Source organism: Bubalus kerabau, chromosome 2 (genome assembly GCF_029407905.1).
Source record: "Bubalus kerabau isolate K-KA32 ecotype Philippines breed swamp buffalo chromosome 2, PCC_UOA_SB_1v2, whole genome shotgun sequence".
In the NCBI taxonomy this organism is placed as follows: Eukaryota; Metazoa; Chordata; class Mammalia; order Artiodactyla; family Bovidae; genus Bubalus; species Bubalus kerabau.
The window spans coordinates 162,788,992-162,798,206 of NC_073625.1; positions in this window are offsets into that span (position 1 = coordinate 162,788,992).

The following is a 9,215-nucleotide window of genomic DNA, read 5'->3' on the forward strand; positions in this document are numbered from 1 at the left end:
CTGTTGCTTCCTGACCCACATACAGATTTCTCAAGAGGCAGGTCAGGTGGTATGGTATTCCCATCTCTTTCAGAATTTTACACAGTTTACTGTGATCCACACAGTCAAAGTCCTTGGCATAGTCAATAAAACAGAAATAGATGTTTTTCTGGAACTCTCTTGCTTTTTCCATGATCCACCAGATGTTGGTAATTTGATCTCTGGTTCCTCTGCCTTTTCTAAAACCAGCTTGAACATCAGGAAGTTCACAGTTCACATATTGCTGAAGCCTGGCTTGGAGAATTTTGAGCATTACTTTACTAGCGTGTGAGATGAGTGCAATTGTGAGGTAGTTTGAGCATTCTTTGGCATTGCGTTTATTTGGGATTGGAAGGAAAACTGACCTTTTCCAGTCCTGTGGCCACTGCTGAGTTTTCCAAATTTGCTGGCATATTGAGTGCAGCACTTTCACAGCATCATCTTTCAGGATTTGAAAGAGCTCAACTGGAATTCCATCACCTCCACTAGCTTTGTTCATAGTGATGCTTTCTAAGGCCCACTTGACTTCACATTCCAAGATGTCTGGTTCTAGGTCAGTGGTCACACCACGTGATTATCTGGGTCATAAAGATCTTTTTTGTACAGTTCTTCTGTGTATTCTTGCCATCTCTTCTTAATATCTTCTGCTTCTGTTAGGTCCATACCATTTCTGTCCTTTATCGAGCCCATCTTTGCATGAAATGTTCCCTTGGTATCTCTAATTTTCTTGATGACATCTCTAGTCTTTCCCATTCTGTTGTTTTCCTCTATTTCTTTGCATTGATCTCTGAGGAAGACTTTCTTATCTCTTCTTGCTATTCTTTGGAACTCTGCATTCAGGTGCTTATATTTTTCCTTTTCTCCTTTGCTTTTCACTTCTCTTCTTTTCACAGCTATTTGTAAGGGCTCCCCAGACAGCCATTTTGCTTTTTTGCATTTCTTTTCCATGGGGATGGTCTTGATCCCTATCTCCTACACAGTGTCACGAACCTTATTCCGTAGTTCATCAGGCAGTCTATCAGATCTAGGCCCTTAAATCTATTTCTCACTTCCACTGTATAATCGTAAGGGATTTGATTTAGGTCATACCTGAATGGTCTAGTGGTTTTCCCTACTTTCTTCAATTCAGTCTGAATTTGGTAATAAGGAGTTCATGATCTGAGCCACAGTCAGCTCCTGGTCTTGTTTTTGTTTTACTGTATAGAGCTTTTGCATCTTTGGCTGCAAAGAATATAATCAATCTGATTTCGGTGTTGACCATCTGGTGATGTCCATGTATAGAGTCTTCTTTTGTGTTGTTGGAAGAGGATGTTTGCTATGACTAGTGCATTTTCTTGGCAAAACTCTATTAGTCTTTGCCCTGCTTCATTCTGTATTCCAAGGCCAAAGTTGCCTGTTACTCCAGGTGTTTCTTGACTTCCTACTTTTGAATTCCAGTCCCCCATAATGAAAAGGACATCTTTTTTGGGTGTTAGTCCTAAAAAGTTTTGTAAGTCTTCATAGAATCGTTCAACTTCAGCTTCTTCAGCGTTACTGGTTGGGGCAGGGATCTTGTCTATGTCAGATGAAATTCCTGTTGGGTTGTTGGATCCTGTTTTGTGGAGGAATAGTAAATGGACTATAGCAAATTCTTCAATAATTATGACAGAATGAAGTGGAGTGTAAAAAACTGTGTGAGGGTTGCTTTGTCTCCTGAGATGCCCCCTCGGATTCATTCAGCTAGGTTTGTGCTGATATATGGGATTGCTAAGAGTAAGTTAGTAATTTCTGTTGCCCTTCAAAATGGTGTTTGTTCCCAAGGTAATGCATAGCCTATGACTGCTGTGGTTATTATTGTGAATAACATGAAAACTCTGATATTTTATGTTTCTATAAGTGTGTATAGTCTATAATACAGGCCGCATCCTACATGTATGCTGCTGCTACTGCTGCTAAGTCGCTTCAGTTGTATCTGACTCTGTGCGACCCCATAGACGGCAGCCCACCAGGCTCCCCTGTCCCTGGGATTCTCCAGGCAAGAGTACTGGAGTGGGTTGCCATTTCCTTCTCCAATGCATGAAAGTGAAAAGTGAAAGTGAAGTCACTCAGTCATGTCCGACTCTGCGACACCATGGACTACAGCCCACCAGGCTCCTCTGTCCATGGAATTTTCCAGGCAAGAGTACTGGAGTGGGTTGCCATTTCCTTCTCTGTGTATATATTGGATAATTTGGGCTTTCATGGTGGCTTAGACAGTAAAGAATCTGCCTGCATGCAGGAAACCTGGATTTGATCCCTGGGTTGGGAAGATCCCCTGGAGAAGGACATGGCAACCCACTCCAGTATTCTTGCCTGGGGAATCCCCATGGACAGAGGAGCCTGGTGGTCTACAGTCCATGGGGTTGCAAAGAGTCAGACATGACTGAGCAACTAAGCACACAGCACAGATCAGATAATTCATACATAATTCACGTCTCAGCAAATGTGGGTGACTGATGATAAGGCTGTTATTGTGTCTGATGTGTGATGTATTGCTAAAAATAGGCCCATTAAGATTTGTAAGATTGGGAGGGAGATTCAAGACAGAGGGGACATAGGTATACCTATGGCTGATTCATGTTGATCTTTGGCAGAAACCAACAGAATACCGTAAAGCAACTATCCTTCAATTAAAAATATATAAATTTTTTAAAAGATTTGTAAAATTAAGTAAATGCCTAGTAAAGAACTAAAGTTTCATCATGATGAGATGATATTTGATGGGGCTGGGAGATCAATGAATGTGTGGTTAAAATTTTTTATTAATGGGTGTGATTTTCGAATGTTGGTCATTAAGGTTCTTGTAGTAGAACAACAATGATGGTTTTCATATCATTAGTCATAGTTAAATTCCATGAAAGAATAATGATAACATACATTATATTTAGTTTAAGTACTATTTTTGTGATTGGTTTTGTGGGGTTTTCTTCAAATCCTTCACCTGTTTATGGAGGGCTTGGGTTAACTGTAAGTGGTGGTGTTGGTTGTGGTATTGTATTGAATTTTTGTGAGTCTTTTTTATGATTAATGGTATTCCTGATTTATTTAGGCAGAATATTAGTGGTATTTGATTATACAATAACTATGGCTACTGAGCAATATCCTGAGGTTTGGGTTTCTAAGAAGACTGTCTTAGGAATATTTCTTTCTGGCTTAATTATGGAATTTTCAATGGCTTTTCTACACAATGAAGGATGAGAAGTAGAGGTTGTATTTAAATTTAATGGTCTAGGAGACTGAGTAATTTATGATACAGGAGATTCTGGGTTTTTTAGTGAGGAGGCCATGGGGATTGCAGCATTGAATAGCTATGGTACTTGATTAGTGATTGTGACTGGTTGATCATTATTGATCAGTGTTGTAGTTATTATGGAAGTTACTTGTGGAAATTAAATAAGATTATGCGATGAGCAAAGTAATGAGGAAAGAAAGAATTAATTGATTGATTATGAAAGTGAAAGTGGAGAGCTAAAAAGTTGGCTTAAAGCTTAACATTCAGAAAACGAGGATCATGGCATCTGGTCCCATCACTTCATGGGAAATAGATGGGGAAACAGTGGAAACAGTGTCAGACTTTGTTTTTTGGGGCTCCAAAATCACTGCAGATGGTGACTGCAGCCATGAAATTAAAAGACGCTTACTCCTTGGAAGGAAAGTTATGACCAACCTAGATAGCATATTCAAAAGCAGAGACATTACTTTGCCAACAAAGGTTCGTCTAGTCAAGGCTACGGTTTTCCCTGTGGTCATGTATGGACGTGAGAGTTGGACTGTGAAGAAGGCTGAGCGCCGAAGAATTGATGCTTTTGAATTGTGGTGTTGGAGAAGACTCTTGAGAGTCCCTTGGACTGCAAGGAGATCCAACCAGTCCATTCTGAAGGAGATCAGCCCTGGGATTTCTTTGGAAGGAATGATGCTGAAGCTGAAACTCCAGTACTTTGGCCACCTCATGGGAAGAGTTGACTCATTGGAAAAGACTTTGATGCTGGCAGGGATTGGGGGCAGGAGGAGAAGGGGACGACAGAGAATGAGATGGCTGGACGGCATCACTGACTCGATGGACTTGAGTCTGAGTGAACTCCGGGAGTTAGTGATGGATAGGGAGGCCTGGCGTGCTGTGATTCATGGGGTCGCAAAGAGTCGGACACGACTGAGTGACTGAACTGAACTGAACTGAATCCTTTTTAGTCTGATACTAGTGTATGTTTTTATCTTAATAAGGGAGGTGGTTTTTGGTAAATGTTCTCTAACCAGATTAAGTCTAAGAGAGAAGAAGCTGATTTTTGGCTTGTTGTTAAGTTTAAATAAGGAGTTAGGTGGTGTATAATAGTGGGAAACATCCTAGGATGTTGGAGAACTTAAATGCTTAATAAACAGTTGAACTTCAAGTTGTGTGCCACGTTAGTAATTTTGAGTGCCAGGATAAGGCTTAGTATAATTACAGCTAGGGCAGTTGGTTTGAGGTGACAGGGTATTGTTTTTTAGGGGATTGTTGTTTGGGGGATATTGTTCGAGATAATAAAACCAGCGAAAATACTTCCAATTAGTAGATGTTTAATAGAATTAACTAGGAGGGCATTGTTCTCAAAAATGATTAATGTAGAAAATCAAGGCTGTCCTTGAGGACATAAATAATATGGCTTTGAAGAAGGTGTGAGTATAGATATGGGAGAATGCTAGGTAAGGTTGATCAATGCCAATTGTTACTATTATTAGGCCTAATTGACTGGAGGTAGAGAAAGCAATGATTTTTTTTTATATCATTTTGGGTGAGGGCACATATTGCTGTGAATAATGTAGTGATAGCACCTAGGCACAATGTAACTGAATAAATTTATTATTTTTTGTTGAAGGATAGAAGCAAATGAGTAGGATGATGTCTGCTAATACTATTGTGCTTGAGTGGAGTACGGAAGAGATGGGTGTTGGACCTTCTATTGCTGAGGGTAGTCAGGGGTGTAGACCAAACGGGGCAAATTTTCTGGCTCTGGCTAGTACAAGACCCAGTAGAATTAAGTTTGAATTATCTATACGGAATATAAAGATTTGTTGACATCTCAAGCATTAAAGTTGGGCAAGAAGCATGCTATTATTATAATAAACCCAATATCACCAACATGGTTATATAAGATTGCTTATAGGGCTTCTGTGTTTGCATCTGCCTGTCCATATCCTCACTCAATAAGTAGGAAGGATATCATTCTTCTCCTTCTCAGTAGGTTAATAATTAGAAGAGGTTATTAGTGATGACAAGAACTAGTACTGTGATGAGAAAAAGGAGTAACTATTTAAAGAATCAATTAATATTGGGATATAAGTGCATATATCATACTGAGAGTTCCATAATTGATCATGTGACAAGTAGCACTACTGTACAAATATCATTGAGAAATAGTCTATTTTGAAACTGATCGATAGTTTGCGAGTTTGAGCTGTAATTCAGTGCCAGTTTGAGATAATTATTTTTTGGCATATATAAATGAATATTATTGTTGTATTAAACTGATGAAGGCATATGAAATAGTTTTTACATACAGTGGATATCTGGTTTTGTAGATGTTAGTGTCTGCTATTATAATAGGTATTGTTAGTATAAGTAGGGTGGCTAGGGTGAAAGAGGAGAATAAGTTTATTAGTTTTATTTAGAGTTGCACCGATTTCTTTGGTTCCTAAGATGGATGGATAACTACTATCCTTAAAAGTTTGAAAAAGACGTGTTCTTAATCATGAGAACAGAATTAACAGTTCTTGCATAATTTTTCGATAAATAAGATACAGTCTTCTGTTACTAGATTCACAATCTAGTGTTTTTCTAAACTATATTTGAGGTAAAAAAGACCTAGAATGATTTTTGAGTTTAAGGATAGTAGAAGGGGTGCCATCTATGGGGTCGCACAGAGTCGGACACATCTGAAGCGACTTAGCAGCAGCAGAAGGGGTAAAATGTGTGATGATATGAGGGCATTTTCTTGTGTAAAAGATGGAAAGATATTGTTAATATGGTGTGTGTGTGTTGCTCACTGTGTTGTAATTAGTATATATAAAGACAATAGGGCACTGACTACTATATTAACTCCTATTAAAATAATTGTAATGTTTGATCATGAGAAAGATAATATTACTCCAAATAGTTCTCCAATTAAGTTAATAGTTGGGGGCAGGGCTAGGTTTGTAAAGCTTGATACAGTGGAAGTGACAAACAGATTGAAGGGACTAGATCTGATAAACAGAGTGCCTGAAGAACTCTGGACAGAGTTTTGTAACACTGTATAAGGCTCTAACCAAAACCATTCCCAAGAATAAGAAATGCAAAAAGGCAAAATGATTGTCTGAGGAGGCCTTACAAATAGCTGAGAAAAGAGACTCAAAAGGCAAAAGAAAATAGGAAAGGTATACCCATCTGATTTCAGACTTCCAAAGCATAGCAAGTAGAGATAAGAAAGCCTTGATCAATGCAAAGAAATAGAGGAAAACAATAGAATGGAGAAGACTAGGGATCTCTTCAAGAAAATTAGATACCAAGGGAACATTTCATGCAAAGATGAGCACAATAAAGGACAGAAACAGTAAGGACATAATGGAAGCAAAAGATATTAAGAGGTGGCAAGAATACACAGAAGAATTATACAAAAAAGATCTTCACAACCCAGATAATCACAATGGTGTGATCACTCACCTAGAGCCAGACATCCTGGTGTGTGCAGTCAAGTGGGATTCAGGAAGTATTACTACAACCAAAGCTAGTGGAGGTGATGGAATTCCAGTTGAGCTATTTCAAATCCTAAAAGATGATGCTGTGAAAGTGCTGCACTGAATATGCCAGCAAATTTGGGAAACTCAGCAGTGCTTACAAGATGGGAAAAGTTCAGTTTTCATTCCAATCCCAAAGAAGGACAATGCCAAAGAATGTTCAAACTACCACAGATTGAACTCATTTCACACTCTAGCAAGGTAATGCTCAAATTCCTTCAAGTTAGGCTCCAACAGTACATGAACCAAGAACTTCCAGATGTACCAACTGGATTTAGCAAAGTCAGAGGAACAAGAGATCACATTGCCAACATCCAAGGGAATTCCAGAAAAACATCTACTTCTGTTTCATTAACTATGCCAAAGTCTATGACTGTGTAGATCAAAATAAACTGTGGAAAATTCTTCAAGAGATGGGAATACCAGACCACCTACCTGCCTCCTGAGAAACCTGTATGCAGGTCAAGAAGCAACAGTTAGAACTGGACATGGAACAACAGACTGGTTCCAAATCTGGAAAGCAGTACATCAGGGCTATATATTGTCACCCTGCTTATTTAACTTATATACAGAGTACATCATGCAAAATGCCAGGCTAGATAAAGCTCAAGCTGTAATCAAAATTTCTGGGAGAAATACCAAAAACCTCAGATATGTAGATGACACCACCCTCATGGCGGAAAGTGAAGAGGAACTAAGAAGCCTCTTAATGAGGGTGAAAGAAGAGGGTGAAAAAGCTGGCTTGAAACACAACATTCAAAAAACTAAGATTGTGGCATCTGGTCCCATCACTTCATGGCAAATAGATGGCGAAAAAAATGGAAAGAGTGACAGACTTTATTTTCTTGGGCTCCAAAATCACTGCAGATGGTGACTGCAGCCATGAAATTAAAACATGCTTGCTCCTTGGAAGGAAAGCTATGATGAATTTATCATATTAAAAAGCATAGATGTTACTTTGCCAACAAAGGTCTGTACAGTCAAAGCTATTTTTTTTTTTTAATTTAAATTTATTATTTTAATTGGAGGCTAATTTACTTTACAATATTGTATTGGTTTTACCATACATCAACATGAATCCGCCACAGGTGTACACGTGTTCCTCATCCAGAACCCCCCTCCCACCTCCCTCCCCATACCATCCCTCTGGGTCATCCCAGTGCACCAGCCCCAAGCATCCTGTATCCTGCATCAAACCTGGACTGGCGATTCGTTTCTTATATGATATTATACATGTTTCAATGCCATTCTCCCAAATCATGCCACCCTCTCCCTCTCCCACAGAGTCCAAAGGACTGTTCTATACATCTGTGTCTCTTTTGCTGTCTCGCATACAGGGTTATCATTACCATCTTTCTAAATTCCATACATATGTGTTAGTATACTGTATTGGTGTTTTTCTTTCTGGCTTCCTTCACTCTGTATAATAGGTTCCAGTTTCATCCACCTCATTAGAACTGATTCAAATGTATTCTTTTTAATGGCTGAGTAATACTCCATTGTGTATATGTACCACTGCTTTCTTATCCATTCATCTGCTGATGGACATCTAGGTTGCTTCCATGTCCTGGCTATTATAAACAGTGCTGCGATGAACATTGGGGTACATGTGTCTCTTTCAATTCTGGTTTCCTCGGTGTGTATGCCCAGCAGTGGGATTGCTGGGTCATAAGGCAGTTCTATTGTTTTTCCAGTAGTCATGTATGGGTGTGAGAGTTGGACCATAAAGAAGGCTGAGCACCAAAAAATTTTGAACTGTGGTGTTGAAAAAGACTTTTGAGAGTCCCTTGGATGTAAGGAGAGCAAATCAGTCCTAAAGGAAATCAACCCTCAGTACTCATTGGAAGGACTGATGTTGAAGTTGAAGCTCTAATACTTTGGCTACCTGATGTGAAGAACTGACACATTGGAAAAGACCCTGATGCTCATAATGATTGAGGGCAGGAGAAGAAGGGAATGACAGAGGATGAGATTGTTGGATTGTATCACCGACTCAATGGACATGAATTTGAGCAAACTCTGGGAGATAGTGAAGGACAGAGAAGGCGTGCTGTAGTCCATGGATCACAAAGATTCAGACACAACTGAGTGACTGAATAACAAGCATAGTCGTCAGGTTGCTATAGTGGAAGAAATGTTGGTAGGCCTCAAGGTAGAATTATTATTCAGCTGTGGATTCACATGTAGTTTGAATTTTCCAGGCAAAATAATATAGATGATGTACAGCCATGGGCAATTATTAGGGCTGCTGCTGCTGCTAAGTCGCTTCAGTCGTGTCTGACCCTGTGTGACCCCATAGATGGCAGCCCACTGGGGTTACCCCCGTCCCTGGGATTCTCCAGGCAAGAACACTGGAGTGGGTTGCCATTTCCTTCTCCAATGCATGGAAGTGAAAAGTGAAAGTGAAGTCGCTCAGTCATGTCCGACTC